The sequence below is a fragment of the Cnephaeus nilssonii genome, assembly GCF_951640355.1.
Source record: "Cnephaeus nilssonii genome assembly, chromosome: 3".
Lineage (NCBI taxonomy): Eukaryota > Metazoa > Chordata > Mammalia > Chiroptera > Vespertilionidae > Cnephaeus > Cnephaeus nilssonii.
This window is the reverse complement of record NC_137074.1, coordinates 89,183,670-89,207,228: the sequence shown is the minus strand read 5'-3', so window position 1 is coordinate 89,207,228 and position 23,559 is coordinate 89,183,670. Positions and strand designations below refer to the sequence as shown.

The 23,559-nt window shown below is 35.8% G+C and overlaps 1 protein-coding gene across 7 annotated transcripts in view; it reads left to right on the top strand.

The window, feature by feature from the left end:
• The window catches only part of CADM2 (cell adhesion molecule 2), a gene marked incomplete at its 5' end in the record, with an annotated part of 1,250,256 nt that overhangs the window by 333,909 nt on the left and 892,788 nt on the right, over nucleotides 1–23,559 (top strand). The window lies entirely within an intron of this gene.

Genomic DNA, 23,559 nt, shown 5'->3' with positions numbered 1-23,559 from the left:
GGTTATTTGGAACTTTTCAATGTTTCAGGAATTTTTAGAATATTGAAAATAATTTCTCTCTGTTCATACCTGCAACTATTTTTCTTTAAAAAATCTGGACTGTACATTTCTGGATGCATACATTTATTCAGAATGCCTACTTGTTTTATTACTATCTCCTATCTCTCATAACGCCCCTTACTTTTGTTTTTAATTTAAATTCTTTATTGTTTAAGGTATTACATAAGTCTCCTTTTTCCCCATTGACCGCTTCCCGGCCACCCCTACCCCCCAGCACAAGCCCTCACCCTCCACCCCCCTGTCTGTGTCCATTGGTTATGCTTATATGCATGCATACAAGTCCTTTGATTGATCTCTTACCCCCTCACCCCCTGCCTTCCCTCATAGATTGGACAGTCTGTTCAATGCTTCTATGACTAGTTCTATTTTTGTTCATCAGTTTATGTTGTTCATTATATTCCACAAATTAGTGAGGTCATGTGATATTTATCTTTCTCTGACTGGTTTATTTCGCTTAGCATAATGTTCTCTAGTTCCATCCATGCTGCTGCAAATGGTAAGAATTCCTTCTTTTTTACAGCAGTGTGATATTCCATCATGTAAATATACAGCAGTTTTCTAATCCACTCATCTGCTGATGGGTACTTAGGCTGTTTCCAAATCTTAGCTATGGCAAATTGTGTTGCTATGAATATAGGGTGCATATATCCTTTCTGATTGGTTTTTCTGTTTTCTTGGGATATATTCCTAGAAGTGGTATTCCTGGGTCAAATCAAAATTCCATTTTTAATTTTTGAGGAAACTCCATACTGTTTTCCACAGTGGCTGCACCAGTCTGCATTCCCACTAATAGTGCAAAAGGGTTCCTTTTTCTCCACATCCTCTCCAGCACTTGTCCTTTATTGATTTGTTGATGCCATTCTGACAGATGTGAGATGGTACCTCATTGTCATTTGGACTTGCATATCTCAGATGATTAGTGACTATGAGCATGTTTTCATGTGTCTCTCAGCCTTCTGTATGTCTTCTTTCGAAAAGTGTCTATTTAGATCCTTTGCCCATTTTTTGATTGGATTGTTTACCTTCCTTTTGTTAAGTTGTATGAGTTCCCTATACATTTTGGAGATTAAACCCTTGTCAGGTATAACATTGGCAAATATGTTTTCCCATACAGTATGCCCTTGACTTTTTACTATTTTCTCTCACTTTTCATTTCAACTTAACTCTGGGGTGAAATATGGAAGGAAATTGGGAGCTGAGGAGTTCTGAAGGTTCTCTGTCATCCATCATTCCCAACATATTTACCTATCATCTCACCTTTTCTTTCTTTTGCTCCCTTATTTTAATCATTATTGGAAGAAAATTATAACAAGTGGTTTTTATTTTATATTGTTTTAAAAACTCAACACAGACTTTCTCTCAGAAATCTCACAGATATTAATTCTCTAGTCTTATCTTCTAAGCTCCAGACCTGTATTCTGAATATTGGTCACTGATAGCAAACCTAAAACTGTTATTTAAGCTATGTTAATAATTTTCCCCAACCCAAATGTGCTGAATATAGGGAAAGGACTGTGTAAACAACTTGTCTTGATGTTAACTGCATTTCTTCCACATGCTATTGCCTTCTAAATGTTTTATGCCCTGTGATAGATAAAACACTATTCCATCATAGAGTCCAGTTTAATTACATAGGAAAAACCTTATCCCTTCTTCTTTGGGACATATTCTTTCCTTCCTTGAGCTTTGGGTAGTGATTTTGCTTACCCATTCTTTCCTCAATTTCTTCTCTTTCTGTCTTTCTTCCTAGACTATATTTGCTTGTTTGTTTGTTTTCTAGCCCATCTGGAAGCTATTTATTCTCTACAGTCAGTTTTTTAAAAATTTAATTTATGCAAGCAGATCTGTGTAGCTTCAGAGCTGACTGTACGTGAACATACTTATGATGAATTTATTCCATTCTAGTAAGTTCCTGAATAGACTATAGGTGCCTAAGCTGTAGCATGCCCAAAATATGACAACCATTACATTTTTCTGCATCCACACTCATAGCTTCATAACCAAATTTGATATGCTGGTGCCAAGTATGAAGTAATGAATAGTACAACTTAAAATTCTAGTCTGTGTTTCTCAGGACCATTTATATTGGGTGGGCCTAATGTATTATATTAATTTTGAAGCAGGAAACTACAGCTGCTTCAAACTATGGCATTCTGTGAAACACCATGTTGAGGGAAACCAAGTGATGTTTTTAAGAATTGGCTCTTGGGAAAAATATATCTGTATGATGCATACACAATGTTACTGCAAATTTATTTGAGAAGGATGTATAGCACACAATTTTCAGATAATAATAAAAATAAAAGGTTATTAATTATGAAACACATATAGCCAATTTGTTGGCTATATATATTATATACATATAAATATATAAAATATATTATATATATTTTTTTATTTTGCCAAATTTTTTTTTCAAATTCTGATAGGCTTTGAATTTTGCCACAAACACACTTCAAACCATTCTCTATTTTTAAAATTTTTATTGTTGAAAGTATTATATATGCCCTCTTTTTTTCTCCAATGACCTATTCTAGCCCTCCTCCACCTCCTTCCCCAGTCCTTCACCACCCTATTGTCTGTATCCCTGGGTTATGCATATATGCATACAAGTTTTTTAGCTGATGTCTTCCCATGCACCCACCCTCCCGCGCCTTCCCTCAGAGATTCCACAGTCTGTTCCATACTTCGTTGTCTCTGGATCTATTTTGTTCACAAGTTTATTTTGTTCATTAGATTCCACATATTAGTGACATCACGTGATATTTATCTTTCTCTGACTGGCTTATTTCACTTAGCATCCTACTCTCCAGGTCGCCCCATGCTGTCTCAAAATGTAAGAGATCCTTTTTTTATGGCTACATAGTATTCCATGATGTAAATGTAGCACAGTTTTCTAATCCACTCATCTATTTATGGGCACTTGGGCTGTTTCCAGATCTTAGCTATTGTAAATTGTGCTTCCATGAACATAAAGATGCACACATTCTTTCTGATTGGTGTTTCAGGGTTTCTTAGGATATATTCTTAGAAGTGGGGATCACAGGGTCAAATGGCAGTTCCATATTTAATTTTTTGAGGAAACTCCATACTGGTTTCCATAATGGGTACACCAATTTGCACTCATATCAGCAATGTACTAGGGTTCCCCTTTCTCCACATCTTTTCTGGCACTTGTTATTTGTTGACTAGTTGATGGTAGCCTTTCTGACAGATGTGATGCGAGGCCTCATTGTCATTTTAATTTGTATCTCTCTGATGCTTAGTGACTGAGCATTTTTTCATGTCTCTTGGCCATCTATATGTCCACTTTGGAGAAGTGTCTATTTAGGTCCTTTGCACATTTTTTAATGGGATTGTTTGTCTTCTTTTTATTGAGTTGTATAAGTTCCTTATATATTTTTGGTATTAACCCTTTATCAGATGTATCATTGCCAAATAGGTTCTCCCATACAGTGGGTTCCCTTTTCATTTTGTTGATAGTTTCTTTTTGCTGTGCAGAAAATTTTTATTTTGATGTAGTCCCATTTGTTTATTTTATCCTTAATTTGTTTTGTTCTAGGAGATGTATTGGTAAACATATTGCTATGAGAGATGTCTGAGATTTTGCTACCTATGGTTTCTTCTAAGATTTTTATGGTGTCATGACTTACATTTAATTCTTTTATTCATTTTTAGTTTATTCTTGTGTATGGTGTAAGTTAGTGGCCTAGATTCATTTTTTTTATTTTGCATTTACCTGTACAATTTTTCCAACACCATTTATTGAAGAGACTATCTTTACCCCATTGTATGCTCTTGCCTCCTTTGCCAAATATTAATTGACCATAATGGCTTGGGTTAATTTCTGGTTCTCTGTTATTTTCCATTGGTTAATATGTCTGTTCTTATGCCAGTACCAGACTGTTTTGCACACAGTGGCTTTGTAGTATAACTTGATATCTGGTATTGTGATTTCTCCAACATTGTTCATCTTTCTCAAGGTTGCTAAGCTTATTGGGATTCTTTTTTGGTTCCATATAAATTTTTGGAGTATTTGTTTTAAATCTGTGAAATATGCCATTGGTATCTTAATAAGGGTTTCATTGAATTCATATATTGCTTTGAGTAGTATGGACATTTTAATGATGTTAATTCTACCAATCCATGGACACAGTATATTCTTCTACTTGTTTATATCTCCCTTTTTCTCTTTTTTCAATGTTATTTATTAATAACATTATTATTAATGTTATTTATTAATATCATTATTAATAATGATAATTCATTATTAATGCATAAAAATGCCATTGATTTATGGGTATTATTTTTTATCCTGCTACATTACAGAACTCATTAATTAAATCTAGTGGTTTTTGGTGGAGTCTTTGGGGTTTTCATTTACAATATTATGTCATTTGTGAAAAATGACAGTTTTACTTCCTCCCTTCCAACTCGTATACCATTTATTTCTTCGTTTTGTCTGATTGTTGTGACTAGGACTACCAGCACTATGTGGAATAAGAGTGGTGAAAACAGACATCCCTGTCTTGTTCTTGTTCTTCAGGGAAATAGTTTTAGTTTTTGCCAGTTGAGTATGATGTTGGCTGTAGGTTTGTCATAGGTGGTCTTTATTATGTTGTGATATCTTCCCTCTATTCTATACTTTGTTGAAAGTTTTTATCAAAAATGGGTGTTGTGTTTTGTCAAATGCTTTTTCTGCAACAATTGATATGGTCATGTGATTTTTGTCTTCCAATTTGTTTATGTAATGTAACAAATTTATTGATTTGTGAATATTGTACCAACCTTGCATCCCTGGAATAAATCTCACTTGGTCATGTTCTGTGACTTTTTAATATATTGCTGGATCTGATTTGTTAATATTTTGTTGAGGATTTTAGCATTTATGTTCATCACGGATATTGAGCTGTAATTCTCTTTCTTTGTAAGCCATCTGGACCTGGGCTTTTGTTTGTTGGCAGTATTTTGTTTTTTTTAATTACTGCTTTTATTTCAATTGTTATTGGCCTATTCAGGTTTTCTGATTCTTCCTGATTCAGTTTTGGGAGATTGTATTTTTCTAGGAATTTGTCCTTTTAATCCACATTGTCCAGCTATTAGAATATAGGTGTTCATAGTATTTTCTTATAATACTTTTTATTTCTGGGGTGTCACTTGTTACTTCACCTCTTTTTTTCTGATTTTATTTATTTGAACCCTCTCTCTTTGTTTATTGGTTTGTATGGCTAATAGTTCATCAATCTTTTTTAGCTCTTGGTTTCACTGATATTTTCTGTATTTCTTTTTTGTTGTTGTTATATCTATCTCATTTATTTCTGCTCTAATCTTTATATTTTCCTTCCTTCTACTTACTCTGGGCTTTTCTTGTTGTCCTCTTTCTAACTCTTTTAGTTGTTGGGTTAAATAGTTTATTATTAATTTTTCTTGTGTTTTGAGGTAGGCCTGTAATGCTATGAAATTCCCTCTCAGGACTGCTTTCAATGTGCTTCATATATTTTGGGTTGTTGTATGTTCATTTTTATTTGTTTCCAGGAAATTTTTGATTTCTTTTTTATCTCATTGGTAGCCCATTCATTTTTCAATGACATGCTATTTAGCATTCATGTGTTTGAATGTTTTTTAGTGTTTTTATTGTAGTTGATTTCTAATTTCATTCCATTGTGATCTGAAAAGATGGTTGATATGATTTTAATCTTCTTGAACTTGTGGAGACTTGTTTTATGTTCTAACATGTGGTCTATCTTTGAGAATGATCTATGTGCACTTGAGAAGAATGTATATTCTGCATCTTTGGGGTGAAATGTTCAATAAATGTCAATTACTAGTTAATCCATCTAATCCTGTGTCATTTACAGTCTCTGTTTCCCTGTTAACTTTTTGTCTAGAATATCTTCCAGTGAAGACAGCAGGGTGTTAAAGTCATAGACTGTATTGCTGTCAGTCTCTCCCTTAAAGTCCTTTAGAAAAAATTTATATTTACATGCTCCTATATTGGGTGCATATATGTTTACTAGGTTATAAACTCTTGTTGGATCAATCCCTTTAGTATTATGTGATGACCTTTATTTTCTCTTCTGATGGCCTTCATTTTTAAGTCTATTTTGTCAGATATGAGTATTGCCTCCCGCTTTTTTGTTTGCTTTTTTTCATTTCCATTTGCATGGGAAGTTTTTTTCCAACTCTTCACCCTCATCCTGTGTGAGACTTTTGTTTTGAGGTGGATTTCTTGTAGTCAGCATATAATTGGTTCTTGTTTTTGTAACCATTCAGCTACCCCTTGTATTTTGATTGGAGCATTTAATAGATTTACATTTAAAGTTATTACTGAGAGGTACTTATTTATTGCCACTTTAATTCTTTATGCCTATGTTTCTCTCTCTCTCTCATCTATCATATATATATATATATATATATATATATATATATATATATATATATATAATTTTATTTATTTTTCTCATTACAGTGATCTCTTTAGCATTTCTTACAGTGCAGGTTTGGTGATGAGAAACTTCTTTAGCCTTTTTTTTTTTTTATGGGAAGCTATTGATGTCACCATCTATTTTGAATGATAGCCTTGCTGGATATAGTAATCTTGTTTTCAGACCCTGGCTTTTCATTACCTTGAATACTTCATTCCATTCCCATCTGGCTTAGAGAAGTTTTGATGGGAAATTAGCTGACAGCTTTAACTGAGCTACTTTGTAGGTAAAACATTACTTTTCTTTTGCTACCTTTAAGATTATCTCTTTGCTCTAGCTTGTTTGGCTCAGTGGATATAGCATTGACCTGTGGACCAAAGGGTCCCAGGTTCAATTTTGGTCAAGGGCACATTCCCCAGGTTTCGGGCTCAATCCCCAGTAGGGGACATGCAGGAGGCAGTCAATCAGTGTTTCTCTCTCATCCTTGATGTTTCTATCTCTCTCTCCCTCTCCCTCTCCCTCCCTCTCTGAAATCAATAAAAAATATACTTTTATAAAAAAGATTATCTCTTTGTCTTTAATTTTTGGTATTTTAATTACAATCTGTCTGGGCATGGACCTGTTTGGGTTCTTCTTGCTTGGGACTCTTTGTGCCTCCTGAACTTGTTTGACTTTTTCCCTCACCAGATTAAGGAAGTTTTCTATCATTATTTCTTCAAACCAGTTCTCTGTCCCTTGTTCTTTTTCTTCCCTGCTGTTGCTCCTATGATGTGAATATTGCTATGTTTCATGTTTTCCCACAACTCCCTTAAGCTGTCCTGTTTTTAAATTTTTTTTGTTTGTTTCTCTGATTGAGTGATTTTTTTTCTTCCCTGTCATTTAATTCACTGATCCAGTCCGTTTGCCTCCCCTAATCTGCCGTGCATTCCTTTCACTGTGTTCTTTATCAGTGCTTTGTCATTCTTCATAGTTGCTACATGTTTTCTTATGCTGTTGAGCATCCTTATCATCATTATTCTGAATTCCATGTCTAATGAATTTATTTTCATTTAGCTCCTCTTCTGGAGAATTCTCTTGTTCTTTCATTTTGGACTTCTTTTTTGTCTCCCCATTTTGACTGCCTGTTTGTGTTTGTGTTTATGTATTAGGTAGGTCTGTTACAACTCCCAATCTCTAGTGCAGGGCAATGTTAGATGCTGTTTGTGACTGTCCCTGAGTACCCTGTTTGGAGCTGTCAACAATCTACAGCTTGTGGCTCCCTTGCCTGTGGCTGGGTGACTTTGGAAAGGACGAAGATGTGCACCAGGGCCCAGAAGGAGATCAGGCAAAGACTCAAAGCTTCCAGAGACCCACCTCTGCCTGCAGTCTGATAGACATTCAGTCTTCTTTAGCCTCAGGCTGTGGACCACAGAGTTGGAAGAGAGATCTTTCAACAGGGCAGGGCAACTACCTTCCCTGGAGGCAAAAACTGCCTGTATATCAAAAGTCTGCAGGAGAAACATGTCCTCTGCAGCATAAGGGTACGACTCAGCACAGAAAACCAGGGTGGCTGCCCTCCAAGCTCCAACCTGAGAGCCCCCAATCCTGGATTCTGCTCAGACAGCTCTAGTCCACTCTGCCCTCCCTCTGTCGGAGCCCACGGTGCGTGGCTACACATAATACTTTGTGTGTTGACCCTTTAAGAGGTTGCCTGCATTTCCAGCTGTCTCTTGCTGGCAGACAGTAATCCTGTTGCTTTTCACAGCCACATATTCTGTGGGCACCTTTTTCAGTTCTGGTGCGCTGGGCTGGGGAGCCCAGCTTGGGGTTTAGACCCAGTGTTTTCAGTGGGAACCTCCCACAGCTGAGATACCCCTCCGGAACTTCAGCTTCTGTCTGTGGGAACCCAGCTAGCCCTTTTATGCCGCCTCATTTTCTGCCAATTTCTATGCGGTCTCCACTTTCTGTCCTTGGTTATCAGGGTTCTCTCTAGCTAGTCTTCATTTGATTTTTCAGGTGTTTTTTTTTTTTTTTTTTCCTGTATTTTAGCTGTATTTCCAGTTTGATCCTGGAAGAGTGTCTCTGTAGCTTCCATTTACTCAGCCACCATTTTGTAATTTTGTATAATTCTTGTGCCCATAGCCACACCATGGTGGCAATTCACAAAAAAAAAAAGCATATTTCTGATAAGAATATTGACTGATAATTTTTTTTACAGTAATAGATAAGACTTTACTGAAACAGGAAGAGGTGTCAGAAGTATAATCACTAATCAATGACATATGTGACTCATTGTTGATTTAGATAATGGTTTTTGAATATTGTAAGAACATAGTCTTAATGTTTTTGTGCTATTCACTATGTGATATCAACAGAGACTTAAATATTTAATTTTCATTATAAATCTTAATCAATTTCCTAAGTCTAGAGTTAAGGCAATCAACAAATATAAATGCAGCCCTGAATTGTTATATTTGTCAATATCTATTGTTGTAAACACTATCATGATGTCAGACTGAACTATTAAGGTGGTGTCACTGAATCCTGAGTTGCAAAAAGGTACACAGTAACACACCAACATATATTATTTCTACCATCTATATATATAAAAATCTAATATGCTAAGTGTCCGACCATCCAACCAGTTGCTATGATGAACACTGACCACCAGGGGGCAGACGCTGAACACAGGAGCTGCTGTGACACTCACTGGCCGTTTACAGAAAAACGGTACCACCCACAAAGCAACACTCAGCTTCTCCCAAGTGGGACACAGGCCCTGCCACCACCCTAGAGCGACAGCCCACCCAATCGCAGCCAATGCTGCCAAGACACCATGGTGCAAAATGCAGCCCACAGCCCAGCCCATCCTGGAAACTGTGGCTGTGGGCACCGGGTAATGACATCACATAGCAACACCTGGCTTCCTCTCCCTAGTGACTAGCCTCCTTGCAGTTTCTTCAGCCCAGGTACATGACTTGCTTTATAGCCAGGCGGAAACATTTTAAACTTTAACCAAATGTCTGTGAAGCTCCCGTGCCTCATCTCATTTGATCCTCACAGAAGTCCTGGAGTAGGTAGATAGGAGACTTGGTGGAATCCTATATTCTTTTCATTAGCCGGAAAATGGAGATTTAGAATGCTTAGAAACTTGACCTGACTGAAAAGAAGTAAGAAATGGTAGACCTTGAAAATAACTTCAGGTTTTCTCACTGCACAGAATATAGTCAAACACTGCTAAATATTTTACCCTTTGTTCTCCTTGCATGATCTACAATAATAATCTGCTTCGTGTTGATATTTGCTGCTGTGTTGCTGATAATTACCTGAAAGAGAATTTGAGGTGCTTCACTGGGCTGGAAAAAGTTTAGCTAAATCAGAAAGCAGGTCTAATTAAGCAAGTTTATCTATATATAAAACTCTCGCTGGTGCCAATTGTATGTATGTGTTTTGATCTGTCATTGTCAACCGTGAATTTGGTTGACACTTCTATTATAGAGAAAGAGCAAATAACGCTATTAAAATATTTCTTCTAATTAATTTCCTTTCAATGTGCATGGATTCTTGCACCAGGCCACTAGTTTAGATATAATAGTCATTAGAAAACCTCAGAGTATAGGTAATAGTAAAATGTAGTAAAATAATTAGGAAATTATGAATTTTCATATGTATTAACTTTTAAAATATAATTGAAATTTTACTCTTAATCAAATTTAATTTTTAATAATGCCTGTGTTTGACAACAAACTAATCAAATTCCTAAAATTTTAATAAATGGCTCTCATAAACAAAAACAAGATGTTTTTAGCCTCCTATTGGAATAAGATAAAACCTGTTACTAAATATTTTCCTGCTATTTTATTTAGCCTCTCTGAGCCATGATTTTCTTCATCAATTTGAATCAGATAAAATGACATAGGCAAAGCCCTCGTAACAACATTCAGAATATGGTAAATACTAATTAGTAGATAATGCTTGGCTCCCAATTTGGGAGATATATCTACCTAGGTTACAACAAGAGAGTCAATAATCCATGTTAATTTTAAATATGGCATTCTGTAATCATAATGATGAAATTTAAGATTGTTGCATTAATTCTAAAAATTAGATAAATATATATTTTCTATTTATTTTAACTTATCTGTTATTTATACCTCTTGAGATATAAATGCACTATCATGTAATAATTTCTTTTATGAATAACATTCATGGTTTTTTCCCCTAATGCTTGAGAAGATTCCAAATTATTGTGTATTATGTAGAGTACTTTGAAACTTTAAATGGGAAGAATAACTTCTATTCATAGCTTTCAGTTTTGCCAGACTACTTTCTTTATATCATATAATAAATATATGTTTTGCCTACCTCCATTTTCTACCCTCCAGTATTAAGTCTGAGGAGAGTTTATTATTCATTCACATGTTTGAAGGTAGCTGTTTCTACCTTAATAGAGCCAAAATTGTCAACTTTTCAAACAGTAACTTGTTTTCTATGCCCTAAGGTTTGAAAGAAAATAGTCTCATAATGGAAAATAGTAAGCTGACTTTATGAATGCATAAATGGCTCGATTCTTTATCAGGTTATGCTATGTTACCTGTCTGGAAGTGGTGAGATTGTCTTCTAACAATAGGAAATGGAGTTTGTGGGTAAATATGCCATAAATAACAATATTTGCTATTTCCCATTGGGTTTTTGCAGTCTCCAAATAGAACTCTTCGAATTAGATGACACTACAGTAAACAGGATTTATTTTAAATTATAAGTAAAAGTAAGTGGATTTAAGTAGGATACAAGTAAGAGAAAATGATGTTATAACCATTCCACTTAAAATATTTTGAGCCCAGCTGGTGTTGCTCAGTGGCTGAGCATCCACCTATAAACCAGGAAGTCATGGTTCTATTCCTGGTCTGGGCACATGCCTGGATTATGGGCTCCATCCACAGGAGGGGCATGCAGCAGGCAGCTGATCAGTGATTTTTTCTTTCCTCATTGATGTTTCTATCTCTCTCTCCCTCTCCCTTCTCTGAAATAAATAAAAAATAATAATAAAATATTTTGAGCCATTTCCAACTAAATGTATAATTTATAGTTTAGACAATAAATAGGTTCACACTATGAGAGAAGTTTGGCAGGTAAATAGGTTTGTTTTTAATAGTTAGTCCTCGTATTGTTAACCATAAAGTACTAGAATTAATTGAAAACAATACTAGTGCAATACTAGTTTAAAGTGATATATTTTCTCAATGATTTATTCAAATAAGCTAAAGGTAAAGAGAAAATTAATAATCCTTTATTTAAAGGATCTAACTAAGCAAAGGCAAGACTATAAAGTTTCCACTGTCTCTGCTTATGTCTTAAAAATACGAGACATTTTATTAAGGTAGAAATATAGGAACACATACTGGGTATGTCATATTGAACTGTACTTAATGATCTATTTTCATGACATTCCTTTTGGTAATTAACAATTTTATTCCTTTACTACTGTTGAAGTTCTACATTATTTTTAAAGGGAAGATAGAGGAGATAACCAACATTGGATCAACAACTTGACATTGCTAGTCAACTTAGAGCATATAAACAATCATTTAAATATCTAACTAGCAGCTCTTCATCAGTAATGGACAGCAGTACTCGAGTTATGTAAAGGAATCTTTCAGTGTATTAGAGAGTTTCTCTTCATCTAGTAATGTGCATGGGGACTTAACAGTATAATAATGAAAATAAGTTTAAGTAAAAGTCTAAACAGTTACCTTTTAAAATGTTTTGAACAAATTACAATTGTTTTTCTTCATTCTAAAATATATTTTTAAATTTAAAAAAGTAATTACAATTGGCACATAATCTTATATTGATGTTAGTTTTAAATGAACAATATAGTGAATTTCAATCTAGGGCATAGTTGAATGGTTTGTAATTTTAAGCAAAGGCATATTTCTCCACCTGGTGGGATTCTTATCAGTATAACTCACATGAGAAATGTTAAGAAAAATATGGGAGTTTTTCTTTTGGTAGCACTTGAAATGTGGCCTGGACTGGTCACAGGATTAAGAATTTGTCTGTACCCCTACCTCCCTTTTGTTCTTGGGCAAACATATAAGGAACATTCTTACTTACTAGTATATTTTTATACTTGCTCTTCTCTCTGCCATAAGAGTCTTCCTCTGACCTCTCCATGTTTCACTTCCTCTTATCCTGTAGGTCATAAATTAAATAAATGTTAACCACTCAGAGAAGCCTTCTTTGTCTACCATATTTAAATGGAGAAATGGAATCCTAGTTGGAGGCCATGAATTCTTACACAACACAATTAATCGGGGGCAGAACCCTAAGATCTGCCTCGGCCTCCTCCCGTACCCCACAACTTTAGGCAAAGCGTTTATTTTTGTGCTGCACACATGTGAGGACCATATAATGTGGATTAACTTCAGTTAACAATAACTTAGAAGATAGGGAAGGGTTGCATGTTACAGAAAATTTAATGTGGATGATTTGACCATTTACACAATAAATGATGAAAACTGACGATAGTGTAGGCCAGCGGTCAACTGACAACCAACACATGTTAACAAATGGGCTAAAGGACTGATGTATGTATTAGTTTGTACTTGCTTCCGAAACAAAACCAGAGTAAAAGCAATTTTTGGAAAGCCAATTTCAGCCCTGGTTGTACCACTTAACAGGAGCAAGATCTTAGCTGGGTCACTTCATTCAAGGATAATTTGAAAATCAATATACAGTCCTATCCTAGACCCCAGCTATTAAGTCTTCAAGGATCGTTCATATTCACTCAAGACGGGAAAATGCAGTTTGAGAAGTAAAATAATACTGACCACCACACACCCAGGTTCCCAGCAATCAGCACAGATCATAATTCAGTGCCTAATGATTTAAGTTAGAAGTTCCTTCCCCTTTATCTCTTATCCCACAATACTGGGCCTGGACTACAGAATACAGAACACAACCCACCTCCTACGTGGCGGCAATTGGCTAATACTTGGAAATGCACAGGATCAAATTTAAAGTTGATGAAAAGGCACCTCAGTTCATTACAGAAAATAAAGAAGAGAAGCCACATGCTTAGGTTACAGTTTAACTTCTCTGGGTCCCCTGGTAAATTTTGAATTGGCTCCCATTAGTGGGCAACAGAATACTTGGCATTGGTGTACTAACTACTCAATTTAGGCTAACCAGGGCCTTGGTGTAGGTAGTACGAACTTGGCTTATTGTGGACAAAGTGCCAATTTTATGTACAAATAATTAAACTTTACAACCTGCATTGAAGCAGCGAGGCTGAAGTCCTGTGGAAGGAACTGAGTGCTCAAACCTGCCAGCCAGGCCGCCTGTGACCCCACAGAGCTGGGCTAAGAGCCAGGGTGAGGTCAGGGACGCCTGCCAGGTGGAAACAGCCGAAGGGGCACAGGAGCTTCCACACTCCTGGGAGCTCGGTCTGCGCTTCCCTTCTAGTTGAGACCATTAAGGAAAGGGGCTCATGCCCGGGGGTAGCTACAGTTTTAAAGACGACATTAAGGAACGTTAGTGGTGTAGCTAGTTAAGTAGACTTAAGGTCGCTCATTTTTCTTTTGAGAAGGGAAAAAAAAAAGTCAGCAAACTAAGAGCGGACCTTCAGCGCCTTTAGAAGTGAGGCCCAGGGGGACTTGACCTCACTCCCCTCCTCTGATACTCGCAGGCCCTCTTCTCCAAGGAGTTCGTCTTCCCTTCCCTTCCCGTGAGATACGCTCCAGGAAGTCAAAGGGGTTTTCTGCTCGGAAAACCGGGCTACAGCCCAGCTCCGGCCTGAGCCTGTCAGCCCTGAATTCAAGGAGCCGCTCCCTCCGAGGACAGCCCGTCCCACTTCCCTGCCATCGCCCCCCGCAGGCGGGGAGGCCGGGCCTGGGGAGGGGGGGAGTGCCTCTCCTGGGGCTGCGGGGCGCGGGAAGGGCCACCGCCTCCGCTGTCCGCAGGGAAGCTCGGCTTCCTTCTCCACCCGCCCAGGTCACGGTGTTCCAGGGGCAAGGTGGCAGGCAGAGCGCGGGGCTCTCTCTCAGCTGCCGTTCATCCAGGAGGCAGGGACAGGGTCCTGCGTTCCTGGCTTGGCTGGCTCCTGGAAGAGCCTCCGGGTGCTCTTGCTGGCCAGCACACGGGTGCCACTGAGGCTGGGCCTGTTCCTGTCCACCAGGCTGGGCCCCTGCAGGGGCGAGAGCTGCAGCTGCTGAGGGTCCACGGGGGCAGGGGGATGGAGGGGGGGGGTGAGCAGGCTGCGCTTGGGGGCTGCTGTGGCGGTGGAGGCTTGCAGGACGCACAGGCAAGACTGAGCTCTGATCAGCAGAAAATAAGTTTCATGGTGGCAGGGAATTTTATTGTCTCCCGGGTCCCCAGAGCAGTGTCTGGCATTTCATAACCGAAAGAAGGTTAGTTAAGTAAAGTAATGATATACATGGCATAAACAGAGGAGCTCGTTATTGGGCATAGACAAATGCTGATCTTGCATAGACTTTCTTAGCCATGGAAGCAACCAATTGGATCTTTTTAGATATACAGTTTCAGTGGCTTAAAATTCTTTATTTGGAAACAGGCAAATATATATTTGTCTCACAGTGTACATGCCCTAACTCTTATTAGTAATGCACTCCATTCAGTCATTTGTACATTTGTTTATTAAAAGGGTTATGGTAAAAGTTCTACAAAGTACACAAGCACTATGTAGATGCCATGGATACAATGAAGCTTACAACCAGTAAGGGGAAAAGGTTTCAGGTAATCTTACCAAAAACATATTGCAGGTGTTACTAGCAAATTTTATCATATCTATAATAGGATGATCTGGCTTAGTCTGGAATATCAAAGACCCCTAGGAGCTTTGTCTTAAAGTTGTTCCCTGAGAAAGTGACGATTAAACTGATAGTGAGGAGGAATTGATGACTAGGTGATAAAGAAGAACAGGTAAGGGTGTGTGGCATTCAGAGAGGAAATATATGCAGAAACGTGTGGCAGGTTGCAGCAACTTGCTATACTGTATTGACTCCCATGAATACCAACTATTTTATTTAATTTGAAATTTCTTTTAGATTCAAATGATTTCAATAACATATACCTCGTATGGGTAATTTGTAATATTTATTAAACCAAATTTAACAGTGTGAGCCCTTCCATTAAACATAAAACGGTGAAATACTGAAAGTTTTAGGAAGTTAATAATTTTTGTTAATCAAGAGGGAAAAAGATAGTCCACAAATTAATATTTTAAATAGTCAATTTCTTCAATATTGTAAATTCCTGTCTGCTTTGATAGATGTTTCTTTGAATAAATACAATGTAAACATCCCTAAGCAAAAAATGCCACAGATGTAAGTAATTTAAAAATTTCAGTACACATATCCATATATACTCTTATTTGGTACTCACAAAAATATAAGAACTAATTGAATCCATATTATTAATCAGGAGCCAGAAGCCAATTAGCATCACATATTCAGATTTTCTGACTCCAAGCCTTGTAACATGGTAATAAATAGAATAAATGCAAATGTTCAGGGAAAATTTTAAGACACTAAAAATAACATTAAAATAGAAATCTAATAATAAATAATTTGAATACTTATCTCTAAAAACTTAATAAAAATGGACAAAGGATCTAAATAGATACTTCTCCAAAGAGGAAATACAGATGGCCAAGAGACATATGAAAAAATGCTCAAAGTCACTGATCATCAAACAGATGCAAATTAAAACCACAATGAGGTATCACTTCACACCTGTCAGAATGGCTACCATCAGCTAATCAACAAATGGCAAGTGCCAGCGAGAACTCTAGTTCACTGCTGGTGGGAATGCAGACTGGTGCAGCCATTATGAAAAACAGTATGGAGTTTCCTCAAAAATGTAAATATGGAACTGCCATTTGACCCAGTGACCCCACTTCCAAGAATGTATCCTAAGAAACCCTGAAATACCAACCAGAAATAATGTATGTAGCCCTATGTTCATAGTAGCACAATTCACAATAGCTAAGATATGGAAACAGCTCAAGTACCCATCAGTAGATGAGTGGATAAAAAAGCTGTAGTACATTTATACTGTGGAATACTATGCAACAATATAAAAGAAGGATCTCTTATCCGTTGAGACAGCATGAAGGGAGCTGGAAAGTATCATGCTAAGTGAAATAAGTCAGACAGAGAAAGATAAGTATCACATGATCTCACTCATATGTGGAATCTAAGTAACAAAATAAACTGATGAACTGAGTGGATCCAGAGACATGGAAGCATGGAACCGAGTGGGGAATCTCAGAGGGAAGGTGTGAGAGGATGGGTGAGTGAGAGGTAATCAACAAGGACCTTGTGTGCATATATGCATGGCCCATGGATACAGACAATGGGGTGGTGGGGCGGGTTGGAGGGGTTCAATGGGGGGAAAAAGGGGGACATATGTAATATTTTCAATAATAAATAATTATTTAAAAATTAGTTCTAATCACAAGACAAAAATTCTGTAAATATGTATGGTGATGAATGTTAACTAGACTTATTGTGGTGATCATTTCACAATATATAAATATACCGAAGCATTATATTGTATACACAAAAATGAATAAAATAAAAATAAAAACTTACTAAAATATGATCTGATAGAATACTGACTCTACAAAAGTGTCTATAATTATTCACTTACACTGTAATTCATATAAAAAATAAACATTTTCTTTAGGACTAGCTTTTTACTTTTATTTGCACTAAGATAAAAAACTGGTACTTTAGTTTTCAAAAGTAAATATGGAAAAACTATACCAAAATACATGATAGTCAATCTTGATCTCAAGTGTTGAAAAAATATCACAAAGTATGTATTAACATAAATCTTGTATTTGAGAAAAAATATATTTAAAAATTATGTGTAAACTCCTCCCTTTCATCACTTGGACATCTTGGTTAATTTTATAAATGGAAGGTCTTTTTGAATAACTAATGGAACATTTCCCTGTGTCTGGTGTACTGAGTCAGATATCATTCCACAAGTACTCTGGGACTTTTCACTTAGGATCATTATGTTCCATGTGACAGAGAGACAGTAAAAAGACATATGGCCCTAACAACCCCCAATTTTACTTTCTTTATCTTTTGAAGCCAAATCAATGCAAACCATCTGTTTCAAGTAATAAATGAATATTTTTAATTTTATTTTTGACACTTTATATTTATATTTATATTTCTGTCTTTTGAGTTTTATCTTTGTTTTTACTTTTTAAAATGTTTTTGTCACATTAAAATGTATTACTTGTCAAGTTTTCTTTCCCATCATGTTGTGACCAATAATACCACTTATAAGCAAAATAATAGTTTTTCATAAGAGACGCATAGCTTTTTGGGGTGGGAATGGTAAGCACAACCGTTATTTATCAATAATATATTTTTCAAGTATCTTAGAACTTAGATTGATGTATTGTGCTTAATGTATTGTAAAATTTCACTTGCATTTTATAATTACCTCAAAATTTCACATACTACATCAGTGACTAAATTTATTTGCTTGAAATGAAATATTTTAAAAGATGTTCAGTCCCATTGACATATTCAGCAATGAGATTCACCATTAAATACTGAATACAATGGCTATTTTAAGGTAATTTCTAAATTATTTAGAGTTATATTGTGAATTAATGAAAATCTTGAATTTATTTAAAATTTCTAAGATATGGCTTATCACCATATTCATCCGAGAAGAGAATTAAACTCTGTTTGTGTGTGTTCACATGCACGTGTGTATGTGATACATTCTAGATATTTTGTATGTGGGATGCAGATAAAGAATTAAAATTTTGTACACAGTCACAGCTACATTGACTAAAATTTTCTGTTATAAAACTAGTCTTATTTTACTTAAGGGTCTTTTAAAGCTTCATGGCTATTCTGTGTGTGATCATGCTATCTTGCCATATGTCCCATTTAGTCATTGGCATCAACATTTCAAATCTATGAAGCTGACCATTGTGTGGTGAGAAAAGTGAGTGATTTCTGATATTCCACCAACCTTCCTGTAAACCCAGCAAATAGAAAAAAAACATATAGTGGGTCCCCACTGATTGACAGGGTATATTAACTCATTGTTAACCAGAACAAGTTAATCTTCTGGTAGCAACCCATTCCACACATATGTATAAATATGTTTAAAGCAGAAGAAAGTGAAAGTCCTTTCAATGAGTCTGCGCATGGAAAAAAATAATGAAAAAGATAGTTGCTATATCTGACCTATGCATTCAAATTTGTTAGTTTGTTTAAAATTTTCCATTTTAAACTGGGGAAGGTTGGTTGCTATTATTCTTTCTTTCTTTTTTTTTTTTTCTTCTATACAATCACTCTGATTGGAATATCATAAGGAAGCTTTTCAGAACCTCATGGTGCCTGGTGAAAAGTCAATGTGATCTAGAGAGTTGGCCTTGAGAAAAATAGCTTACTGAATGGTAAATAGTTCAGAATGACTTTATTCTCTGATTTGAATCTTGCTCTATGCTATAGCAAACTACATTTTTTTCTTGTTTTGTTTGTTATAATCTCATGTTTGCTTTTATCATCTTAAAATACTTATTTTAAGAAATCAATATGAGCTTTACTATTCTAATAAATGCCATAATAAATTTTATAAAATAATTCATTATCAAAATGCCTTGTATTTGTGGATACAAAAGCATGACTCAAAAGATTTGTTGGAAGTAGGAAACATCAACATAGAAAGTACTATAATATTATTTAACTGTAATTTTTGAATCAGAAAGAATTTCCAAAATCTTCCAATCTTTTCTTTTATTTCATAGAAACAGAACTAGATGCACAGAAGGTAGAAGTGTGTCATGCCAGATCATGACGCTTTGTAAAGGTAGAGACAGAATAATAACCATCTCTCCTGATGCTACCTCTAACTTGTCAGGCCAGGTGTCAAAATTTGAGTAGTGCCACATTGACTTAGTCATTCCCAGACTTTAGACCATCATATATCTTTTAAATTAAAAGTAAATAAAGCCAGGAATATGACATAGTGTTTTCAGAGTTTTATTTCACCAAAGACAAAAATAAAATAAAACAATCATAAAAAAAGAAAAAAAGAAAGCCATCAGCTATTGATCATTCTATACCAGAAGAGGCTTTATTACTGAAAAAGTAAATGAAAAGGAAATGCCTAATAGCAATTACAAGAACATCAATTTAGTTAATTTTGTTCTATATGCCTTATCATTCATCCTTATTTTTTGTCTTAGCTCTAGAACAAAGAAGGTCCCAACATGGCCAGCATCAGTTAATTCAGCATTTGATTGAAGACTGCTGTTCTTAGTATTCTGGCCTCATAACCACCCATTGAGAAAGGCTGAGCAGCTGTCCACATTTTACAGATGAAAGAGAAAAAATGTTTCCTGTGAATGATTCAGCGTCATAGGACTATAAAATGACAGAGCTAGGCAAACAATGACATTGTGTTAAGACAAAATCTAATGGGTTTCCCCCTATACAAAGCATCCTCACAAAAGAGAAAATAGCTTACTCACTTCAATATTTTTTCAGTAACACTATAACATGATAAAGTAAGAAGTCATGAAATAATAGTGCTAGTAAAGAGCATATACAACTTGAGCTACATTTTTCTTGATGGCAAAAAGTATGTTATTGCATATGATTTTAAATCACATTTACTTCTTTTTGCTGAAAAGGAAAATATTTAAAATCAAGTTATTGTTAAGAAAAAAGGCAGTTGTGTAAGGAGTTCTATTCGAACAACTATCTATAAAAATGCTTCTTTTTAGATGAGTGAAAAGAATAAATATATAATTTTAAATGTATTTAAGATCCATAATTATGTAGTGATACAAATGGTGTTTTTCTCTTCAGAACCTCCGCACTAGAATGAAATAATTGAAAGACAGTACCAATTGTCATACGGTTTGCTCTCCACATTTATATTTGCAATTACTGAGTTATATTAACAGTTGTGAAGAGTTTCCTTCTGATTAAACTAACATTTCTCATGAGCTTATTCATCCACTCAGTCAAGAAATACTTATCAATTTCCCTACCTTTTTAAGAAAATACATTTTTATTTATTTCAGAGAGTAAAGGAGAGGGAGAGAGAGACAGAAACATCAATGATGAGAGAGAATCATTGATAGGCTGTCTCTGCATGCCCCCATAATTACAGTTAAATAATATTATAGGGGATTACAGTTAAATAATATTATAGGGGATTACAGTTAAATAATATTATAGGGGGTTACAGTTAAATAATATTATAGGGGATTGCTGGGGATTGAGCCCAAAACCCAGGCATGTGCCCCAACCAGGAAACTGAACCATGACCTCCAGGTTCATAGGTCAATGCTCAACCACTGAGCAATCCAGATGGGCTCCCCTACCTTTTATGCACTGGAGATATAGTAGTGGACATCCAGACAAAAATGCCTACCTTAATGAAAATTTTAGAGACTAAACAAAAGAAATATGGGGAATATATTTTATGGAGCACAGTAAGTAGTATAAAGAATAGCAACAAAACAAAATCAGTAGAGGTCAAAGAAAGTGCTGAAGAGATGGGGATGGAGCTAAGATTAGAATTTAGAAAAGGCTTTATTGACGTGATTTTTGAATGAACTCCTGAAGTAAGTGGGGATATGAGTCATAAGTGGATACTTGGAGAAAGAGGTTGCAGTCAGATGGAATGGAAATGGCAACAATCTTATGGCAATATTATTTTTAGCACATTTTCGGAAATGACGAGAAGGCCAGTGTGAACAAGAGAGAGATTAGTAAGATATAGCTAGGTAGAAGTTAATGATGGTCTAATGTGATAAATTTCCATAGGCATTGAACATTTATTTCAAATAAGATGGAAAGACATTGAAGAATTTTGAGTAGAAGGTCCAACTTACATTTTAGCAAAATCACTCTGGCAGCTGAGTTGAAAATACTAGTAAACTAAAAAGAAGAGTTATAATAATTAAAAGCCTACAATAATAATATTACAGAAATATAATAGGGGCTTGCATAAACTTTTTTGCAGTGGAAATGGTGAATGGAAAGTGATTGGAATCTGGACATGTTTTGCAAATATTGCCAATGCGATTTGCTGATTGATTGAATAAAGGATATGAGAAAAAAAAATGACAGCTAGGATGACCCTAAGACTTGGATCTGAGCACCTGAATGTATGACATAGCCATATATTTAGATAAAGGAAACTGTGAGTGAAATTATTGGAGGGGGTTCAGAATTTTGACTTTAGACATATTAACCCTTTGCACTCACTCGCTTTTTTTCTCGATTCCTTTATTCTACTCGGGATTTAATTTTTTAAATACCCCAGATTTTACAAAGCATGGCAGTAGACTAAAAAACTGGAGTTTCTTTTCATACAAACTTATTTATTTGGATTTTTTTATATTTCAAATTATTGATACATTCAAAGAGTAATTTGCACTCGACATCCGAGTGCAAAAGGTTAAGTTGGAGATAGCTAGTATACATTTAAATAAAAATGTTGAATAAACCTTTAGATGTGTGGCCTTAGAGAAGAGGACCATATGGGAGATAACATTGATGAGTTATCATCATATAAAAGGTAATTAAAGCCTAATATGATACTGGATAATATCACCAAAGGAGGAATGTACATAAGAGGTTATGTCCACAAAGTCTGTGCTCTGTTTATAGGAGAGAAGTGTTTATAGGAGAGAAAGATAAAACAGAAACATCAAAGAAGAGAATAAGAAGGAGCCACTGGTAAAACAACAAAACAAAAAAAGAACCTGAAAGGTGAGAGGTCATAGAAGCCAACTAGAAAAAGTCTTTTATGATGGAGAAATATATCAGCTGGGTCAAATGCTGTTGATAGGTCACATAAATTGAACACTGACAACTGAAAATAGTATTTATCAATGTGATGACCACAGGTAAGAGGGAAAAAAAAACACACAACAATTTCAGTGATATTTTCAGTTAATAAGAAAATGAAAGGAGAGGAATTAAAGGTAGCACACTCAAGAGTTTTTCTGATAATGTAACAGAAATCTACTAATATTTGGAGAGTGAAGTGAATTTAATAGAAGTAGATAGGACAACACTATGTCTAAAGGTGTTGGAATAATATACAGGAAAATTGTTGATGTAGGAAAGAGGACCAGACTGGTGAAGTGATAATGTCCTACAGTGCCTGGGAGGGTTAGGGTTGCTGCAGTGATGTCCTAGAGCAGATTAGAAGGGATGGATCCTAGGACACAAATGTCAGAAAGCACAGGCCTGGAGTGTGGAGCACAAACCACTCATTAACAGGAACCATGTCTAACTACATGAATATGGTTTCACTATGGTGGGAAATAAGATGGTGGTGGCTTATATGTGCCCTTATGATTCTTTTTATAGTCCTAGGGCTTTGGAAACAATGCTATCAAGTAAGAATTTAGGATGGGGACAAAAAGTAGGAGTTTTGAAGTAAGATGAAAAGTTAAAAATAGCTCACTTATTAAGATGCACATATTCAGATATGTCCTTTACTATACCTACATTTGTGGATGGAGACCTGCGATGGACTTAGTTGGATTTAACTACAGTTGGGATTTGATCGGAATAAATATGACAACCTTGAGAAAGGGGCAAAGAAGTTGAAGGTATATGTAAGGTTGTGATTAAAATGGTGGCTGAAGTGAATAATGAGGAAATTAAGAATACGTGGGGGTGGGAATCAATGGAAAGGTGGTAGGTTCAACTGGATGTAGGTCAAAATGCAGTTAAATTGGCTGGTTCAGGTCAGATTACTAGACAAATTGAGACAGAGAGAAGTGTTATTAAAGAGTGAGATGCTGAAGAGTTTGCTGAGATAGGTAGATATGGCTCTAGCATTGGAGTCAGTGGGACGAAAGGGACTAGATCAGAGAAGAAGTGGCCCAGGAACTAAGAATCTTCAGGAAGATTTATACAACCAAGGAACTTTCAGAAAGAGTTAGAGGGAGTAACAGTGTGCCAGGTGTTAATAGATTTTTTTCAAAATGAAGATAAAAAATATAACAGGTAAGTGGGTACTGTGGGTGGTATAGTCTGAAGAAATGAGATTTAAAACT